Raw genomic sequence first — 8,806 nt, forward strand, 5'->3', positions numbered from 1 at the left:
CATGTTGTTTAATGATCTCTGAGAAATATAATCTTATTATCAACCAGCTATAAAAAGTACACTAAAAAACATTTTTTTTATTGTTCATTTTTTCATCCTTTGCAAGATATTATTTATGAAATATATAAAAAAATTAAAGATGAAAAAGCAAATTATAAACGTATAACCTATAATTCTCATTATATATAATACTTAAACCATATCTTTTAAAGAAACTATAAAGTTTACTTATATAATTCTAGGTTCCTATTAGTGCAATTCTTAGTAATTAATAAATGATCATCCCTCTAGTTTTAAATTTTCTAATTGAAGTTCCGATAATAGATAAATCCGTTGCTTGTGCATAGGTATGTCAAAATAGTCCCTAGCATCCTTCCTAGCACATATTTTATTATTGTATCTAATGAACGATTTCGTAGCCATTTTAATTACATTAACCTCTTCAAAAGCCGATCATACCTTATTCAAATGGTCATCCCTCTAGTTTTAAATTTTCTAATTGAAGTTCCGATAATAGATAAATCCGTTGCTTGTGCATAGGTATGTCAAAATAGTCCCTAGCATCCTTCCTAGCACATATTTTATTATTGTATCTAATGAACGATTTCGTAGCCATTTTAATTACATTAACCTCTTCAAAAGCCGATCATACCTTATTCAAATGGTCATCCCTCTAGTTTTAAATTTTCTAATTGAAGTTCCGATAATAGATAAATCCGTTGCTTGTGCATAGGTATGTCAAAATAGTCCCTAGCATCCTTCCTAGCACATATTTTATTATTGTATCTAATGAACGATTTCGTAGCCATTTTAATTACATTAACCTTTTCAAAAGCCGATCATACCTTATTCATTGCGTATATTAGGGCCTTATTAAACACAATTTCATTAATAGAAGAATAATAATAATCTATATCTATTTGAATAAATGGATCTTTTCTATTCTGAAGCCAGGACCACAGATCTTTCTACTTAACTAAATAATCTGAAACTTCGTAGCAAAACAAGACACAGGTTGGAACTAGTTTATTTGAGAAAAATCTATTTTATGACTTTAATCGTAGATTAAAACTGCGAATTTTAACCAATCAGGTTGTTTGTTTTCATGTGTAAAACTTGACTGCATTCTATTAGTGTGACGTAGAAAGCGCTTTTGTGACGTACTAACGTTCGGAAAACTGTAAACAAACACGGCAGACGAAATACGGCTACGCATTTCGCCCGGCGTGCTAACGTTTCTGCCAGCTCTTTGCTTTTTTAATATTACATTTCGGCGAAGTTTCGCTTGTCGTAGCACAAGTTTTCCGTCGATTTCCGTAAAAAACTTTTATTTTTTTACATAAGTAATGAGAGCGAAAGAGACTAAGAGGAAGCGATTTTATGACGAGGGAAGTTTGTCTTTGAAGTTAACGTCTAGGGGAAGCATTGATGTACATGTGTGTGTGTGTGTGTGTTTGATGGGGTGTGGGAGACAGTATGTTGTGTAAGTGAAGTGCTTCTGTTAGTGTGTGTGAAGAGACAGAGAGAGTAATGTGTGAAAGAGAGAGATAACTGAAATTTTTTACTCGGTGTATGTGTATATGTATGTCTGCATGTATGTGTGTGTGTGTATGTATCTATGTATGTATGGCCAATTCATCGTAATTACGATTACGATGAATCGGCTATACATACATACACACACACACATACATACACACACACACATACTTACACATACATACACACACACATACATGCAGACATACAGAATGGAAACATTTTCAATTTAATACATGTGGCTTATTAACTAGTTTTAAATATTGTTATTAGAAGGTGGCTGACTTGTTTACATTTAAGATGTTAAATACGTCACGAAATTGGTGGTCGAGACGGAGTAAATAAAATAAAGCCGAATGACGGAATATCATTGGTTAAAATTCTAATTATTAAACAACGTTAAACTTAGAAGTTACAATTCCGTTTTCATTCTGGTTTACAATTAAGTTTACTTTTGACACATTCTACCAGTATACGAAGTTTCAAATTGTTTGGTTCAGTAGGAAAAATTTGAAAAAACTGGCCTCAAAATAGAAAAGATCCGAATAAATTTATATCGATACTTTTCTTTAAACCATGATTTTAGGTAGTTAAATTTATTTAATTTATTAATATATTTATCTAAAATGAGTTTACTCAATTTACCAAGGTCTGATTTACATGCACAAATTAATCTAACTTTAGGGTCTGAATAAAAATTATCTTTATAATCTTTCAAAATACTTCTAGGGTGCATAGGTTCATTAGGTTCAGTTTAATTATCCAACTTATTTTGAGGCCTTATTTATAGTATAAAGTGTACTACCTGGAACAATTTTATATTTTTTAATTATCTCTTTCTCTAAAAGGTTATCATATAATTTAACATACTGTTTATATAGATTCCTAGTTTTAGATTCCTAATAATACCATCCATATTTCTCATTTCTTTAATTCTAATATCTAAATTTCTTAAATATTCAATATGTCTGTTTGGGAATTTAATGTTTTTCACCACCTTTCAAATGTTATCTTCTAAGATCTGTAAATCTCAATTATATGGGGGTTCTTTTTTGGATTTAAAATTTGAAGTAAAATCATTATCATTCATAATATCATTAAAATTAGATATATTATAGTTATAATAGTAGGCTTTCCATTTAACCCTAGAAACAAAATCTGACATCTAAAATATGAATAATGATTATTTAGTTAAATAATTTGGTAACTAAATTTTGCACTATAACTGAGTTAAGGGTATTCCTGGGTTTATTATGTTTTTTTAAGCCATATTATATATTCATAGATATAGTTTTCATTATACATATATATATTTATTGATATAGAAAATTTATATCTTAATTATTATATTTATTGATAATAATTTAGTTATTATTCTTAAATATTTTATAATTATTAGATTTGAACTATAAAAATATGAATAGTGATTATTTTTTTGTTAAATATTGACTATAACAAGTTTCTAACTTGATAATAGAGTTTTTTATAAGAAAAATTATTATTCTATTTATTTCTTTAAAAATATTGTTTAATAACTATTATCTTTAACATGAAGATTGGCTATAATTATAATTCGAATTTTTAATTGAATTTAAATTATTGTAATTCGAACTGGGTTATAGCCGGAAACGTACGTAGTGGTTAACTTTTTAATACCTTTTTGATAGCTATATCTATCTATCTATCTATCTATCTATCTATCTATCTATCTATCTATCTATCTATCTATCTATCTATCTATCTATCTATCTATATATATATATATATATATATATATATATATATACAAATATTAAAACAATTAAAAGTTAAAAAATTTATAAATTTAAAATTTATAAATATAAATTAAAAATTTTTAATTTAAATAATTTAATTTTAAATTTTATATTTTATATATTTTGTATATTATAGTAACTATATTTATTTTTATGTTTTGGTTTATGTTTTTCACTGTTTGATTTGCCTAATAGTGGTTTTAACTCTAATTTAATTTATATATATATACAGAAGGATGCCCCACAAAGGCTAGAAGTCCCAATGGTTTAACCGCGCAATCGGGTATTCATCCACGCATGATACAGCATTAAGCTGCATATGATTGATATGAGAAATAAAAAAAAATATATATATATACGACATATATATATATACAGAAAATACATAAAATATATGGTGTGAATTATATAAAAATTTATATGTAATGAGCAAGCTATAAAAATATGCAATATATAAAAATTAGTGAGAAAAAGGCAGATATGCAGTAAATATATCATTACACATTTATTGGATGGCGTTGACACTCAGGAGTTCCTGTGCCCTATAACGGGTATTGTTTTTTATTTTGCAGGGTGTCCAATAAACACCCTCCTCACAAATCTAGCTTAATGGGGATGCCGGTTTAGTTGCCGACAGCCCAACCATGCAACAGGTTGTACTGGGTTACATGTTATCAGTAGCACTCGAAAGTGACCTGACATACATACATACATACATACATACATACATACATACATACATGCATGCATACATACAAACATACATACATGCATGCATACATACAAACATACCTACATACATACATGCATACATACATACATACATACGTCCATACATACATACATACATACATACATACATACATAAATACATACATACATGCATGCATACATACAAACATACCTACATACATACATGCATACATACATACATACATACGTCCATACATACATACATACATACATACATATATAACATACATTAATGCATGTAAGCATGCATATATACAAACATACCTACATACATACACAATACATACATATTACATACATACATACATACGCACATACATACCTACATAAATACATACATGGATAACTTCCAGAAATCTGTGGCCTGGCATTGCTACCAAGAAATGCTACGGCCGACCTGCCCGAGATGCAGTCAGAGTGACGAAACCGTTCTGCACGCACTCGTGCAGTGTCCAACAATTTCCGACCTGTGGGCTTATGTCGAATGACTGCTGTCACGTGTGGGACGAGTCGGTTTATCAGCTGTGTCTATCGTCAATATTTTCCCAACTCCTTCCTTCAAACGGGAAGGAACAGCTATTTTCATCATCCTTGTGGCTATGGAGAAAGAATGTATCTAGTGGATGCATCTGAAAGGATTTGAGACAAACACTTTCCTCTCTGGTCAATCTCTCATCAACTTCTTCAAGCATCGCTTGAAAAGGAAAGCGAGAGTAGAGAGGCAAGTTTTGTCTAGCGAATATTTCAAAAAATGATGGGTGAATTTAGCAAGGATAGCACGTATGAATGACGAAGCCACCTTGAGCATAATCTTATGAACCTGGAAAATTTAAAACAGAGGGTTACCTACTTGCAAACAAATGTGGTAACATGTAACAATATTGACCGAGGTTACCGTGTTTTTTCCGTAGGCTTTTCTTCCGATCCCTATTGCTTTTTTTCCCTTTTTTCCTTTTTTTCTTCTTTCACTTTTTGATCGAAAACCTACCCCACCTTTTTTTTTTCTTTCCACAAAAATGAAAAGCTCTACTTTGTAATCTGTCCCGTCTGTATGCAGCCCCATGTGGCTTATAAAGAAACATCTCGAAAGAGTCCAGAGGCTGGCTACCCGCATGGTTCATGGTCTCAAAAATTTGTCCTATGAAGAAAGGCTGAGGACGCTCGACCTTTATTCTCTTGAAAAACGCTGCCGCCGTGGTGATCTCATTCTCGCCCACAACATCATAAGCGGGAAGTGTAACCTCTCGAAAGAGCTGTTCTTCACTCCTGCTCCGGAGCGTCAGCTGCGGGGTCATTCCGAAAAGCTCTACCTGCGACGATTTCATCTCAATCGAAGGAGAGGAGCTTTCTCCGTCCGGGTTGCGGATCCGTGGAACAAGCTGCCAGACGAGGCCACAGTCAATTGACTGAAACATGTAAAAGAGTTCCCTTTTCTATTCATTTTTTTATTTTTGAATTCACAATTATATATTTTCATTGTTTTAATTTGGAATTAAAAGTTGTATATATTCATGTTTGATTTTTCTATTGATAGAACTAAGACGCCTGGATCAGACTTTATCAACCCACAATTTCATTCCTCTCTCATCTATCCTTTCTTTAGGCAATGTTGTATCTAATATTGTTATGGACGCCAAGGGAAATGTAAACGAACAAAAAAACATCATGCCCCTCGTTCCATTAGTTGGAATCGAACCGGCGCTCGAGTTGTTCAGTAAAATGGTATTTCCTTGGTCCTGTCAAAGAGTATGATTATTAATGGCCCTAGGCAGTGAACTATGGCCTCACACGGTCACGGAAAGTTTAAAAATCAGATAAAAATGCTGGGAAGGGATCTACACACTGCTGTCCCATGATATTTCTCTTCTTCTAGCTGCTGGCCGTTATAAATACGGGTGGCATTAAGTTAAAGAGTCAGTGAGAGATATGACAGGACGAGAGGTAGTAAGGAAGATGACAGTGACCGGGGCAGAGAGAGATACATAAAGCTGGACTACTAACTATAAGTGGGAGTTGTGAGGTTCAGGGAGTGTTGCGGACGTGGAACATACGGTAATGCTTTTATTTGTGATTTGAATTTTGATGTTCAGATGAAAAAAAGAAAAACGTTTAAGAAAAATGTTTAAAAAAAAAATGTGTTGTTGGAATGTGTTGTTGGAATGAAAAAAGAGAGAGGCTCTGACGTAACCGTTGAAAAGAAAAGGGAAAAAAAGAATTTGGAAATGTTTTTAAAAAAAAAACAGAGGAAAGTGGAACTCTAAGTGGACTGTTGATTGTGAACTTTGTGTTAAATGTAAATGATTTGTCTTGAAAAATCGAACTGTAATTGTGGCAAATGTTAAATGATTTGTTTTTCGAACTCTGTATTATGTTTAAATGCAAATGATTTGTTCTTCGAACTCTGTAAATGATTTGTCAACCTTTTTTTTTTTAAGCTTTTGTTTTGTTAAAAACAGAAATCGCTGAACGAGGCAACGACCATGTATGTCTCTTTCTTTTGTTGTTGTGTTGGTTCCTGGCTGCGCTCGCTGCCCCCCCCCCTTCCCGTGGTGGATTTCCGGTTTACTGAGTGTCATCGTCGCGACTTAGGGCCCATGGTGGAATCGGAAGGCCTTGGGCCTGAGTGGCGGCGTATCAATATATATCTTTGTTTTCTATTCATTTTTAATTTTTATACTGAGAAATATATATCTCAATTTTCTATTTAAGTTCTGAAATTTAATATCGTATGCTATATTGTATACACATTTAATTTTTGATTCGACAATTTTATATTGCCATTTCCTATTCCTTTAAAATTTTCTTTTTTCAGATTTCTATATCTGAATTGTATGTTTATTAATTTTTGGATTGAAAATTCTATATCTCAATTTTATATTACTTTTAATACTTGAATTGACATTTTTATATATCCATTTTGTATTCATTTTTAATTTTTGAATTTAAAATATTATATCTCCAATTTAGTTTTAAATTTTTAATTGACAATTGTATATCTCTATTTTTGAATTGACAGCTATATATTATTTTGAATTCCCTTTTTATTTTTGTTTTCACAATTTTATATCTTCAATTTGTATTCATTTTATCTAACAATTTATTTTATTTTATTTTTGAATTTTTGAATTTACAATTTTATATTTCCATTTTCTATTCATTTTCAATGTCTGAATTGAAAACATTATATCTATATTATCTACGAAATTAATTTTTGAATTGACAATTGTATATCTTGATTTTGTATTCATTTATAACTTTTGAATTTGTATTAATTTTAATTTTTTAATTCACACTTATAAAACTCCATTTTCTATTCATTTTTCTATTTTTGAATTGACAGTTGTATATCTCCATTTTGTATTCATTTCTAATGTTTTAATCGTTAATTTTATATTTCAATTTTCTATCCCTGTTTGATTACAGAATTGAAAACTTTTTATCGAACTGGCAATTAAGCATTTTAAATTTGTGAATTGAAAGTTGTGTATATGCATTTTTTATTCATTTTTAATTTCTGAATTGAAAATATCTGCATTATCTATGAATTTAATTTTTAAATTTACAGTTGTATATCTACATTTTGTACTTATTTTTATCTTTTTAAGTGAAAACTTATATCTGCATTTTGTATTCATTTTTATTTTTTGAACTGAAACTTGTATATCTCCATTTTCTATACATTTCGAATTTTTTAATTTAAAATTGTATATCTCTATTTTCAGTTCTCAAAGTTACCTCCTAAGCTCAGTTCTATGAGTGCAAAACTGGTCCCAAAGTAATAAGGTTAGTTTCTTAGCACTAAGACGCCTGGATCAGACTTTATCAACCCACAATTTCATTCCCCTCTCATCTATCCTTTCTTTAGGCAATGTCATTCTTTTAAAAATTAAAAAAGGTAGCAGTCTTTTGCCATCAGTGCAGTTGTTTTGTGGCAACATGTTTAACAGTCACAGTATTAGCACCCTTGGCTTCTACCATCTTATTTGTTGGTACATCAAATTTCAAAGAGATTTCATCCATATTCACCATCCATGAAAGTCCAAAATTAATCTTTTCTTGCATGCATGTGAAGCTTAAGTATTTGTCAGGGAATATTTTTTTCTTATTCTTGTCCTAGCCCTCATACAGAAGTTATTTCTTCTCATAAATATGGAACACCATGATGTTGACCCTTAAAAATCATTGATATCTCTGACCATTTCACAAGGGGATAAACACAGAGGGGACAAACAAGGACAGACAAACGGATTAAGTCGATTACATCAACCGCTGTGCGTAACTGGTACTTTATTGACCCCGAAAGGATGAAGGGCAAAGTCGACCTCGGCGGAATTTGAACTCAGAACGTAACGGCAGACGAAATACGACTACGCATTTCGCCCGCCAGCTCGCCACCCTTGAATGGCACCTGTCACTTCTTAATACCCATGTCTTATATGTTTAAATGGATTCTTGGCTTCACCAGCCTCTAATGTTCACCTCATTTCAATTCTCAAAATATAATTTTGCATATTGAGGGTGATATTATAATCTATCACTTTTCATCTTCTCTTTATCTACATGGTGTTTGCTTTCCTACTACTAAATCCTGGTTTATTCCACTTCTTGACCTATATTTTATAATTCATAATCCTTGGTCTTCTATAATTTTAATTTAAAATTGTATATCTCTTTTTAGTTCTCAAAGTTACCTCCTAATCTCAGTTCTATAAGTGCAAAACTGGTCCCAAAGTAATAAG

This window comes from Octopus sinensis, linkage group LG11 (assembly GCF_006345805.1).
Source record: "Octopus sinensis linkage group LG11, ASM634580v1, whole genome shotgun sequence".
Classification (NCBI taxonomy): domain Eukaryota; kingdom Metazoa; phylum Mollusca; class Cephalopoda; order Octopoda; family Octopodidae; genus Octopus; species Octopus sinensis.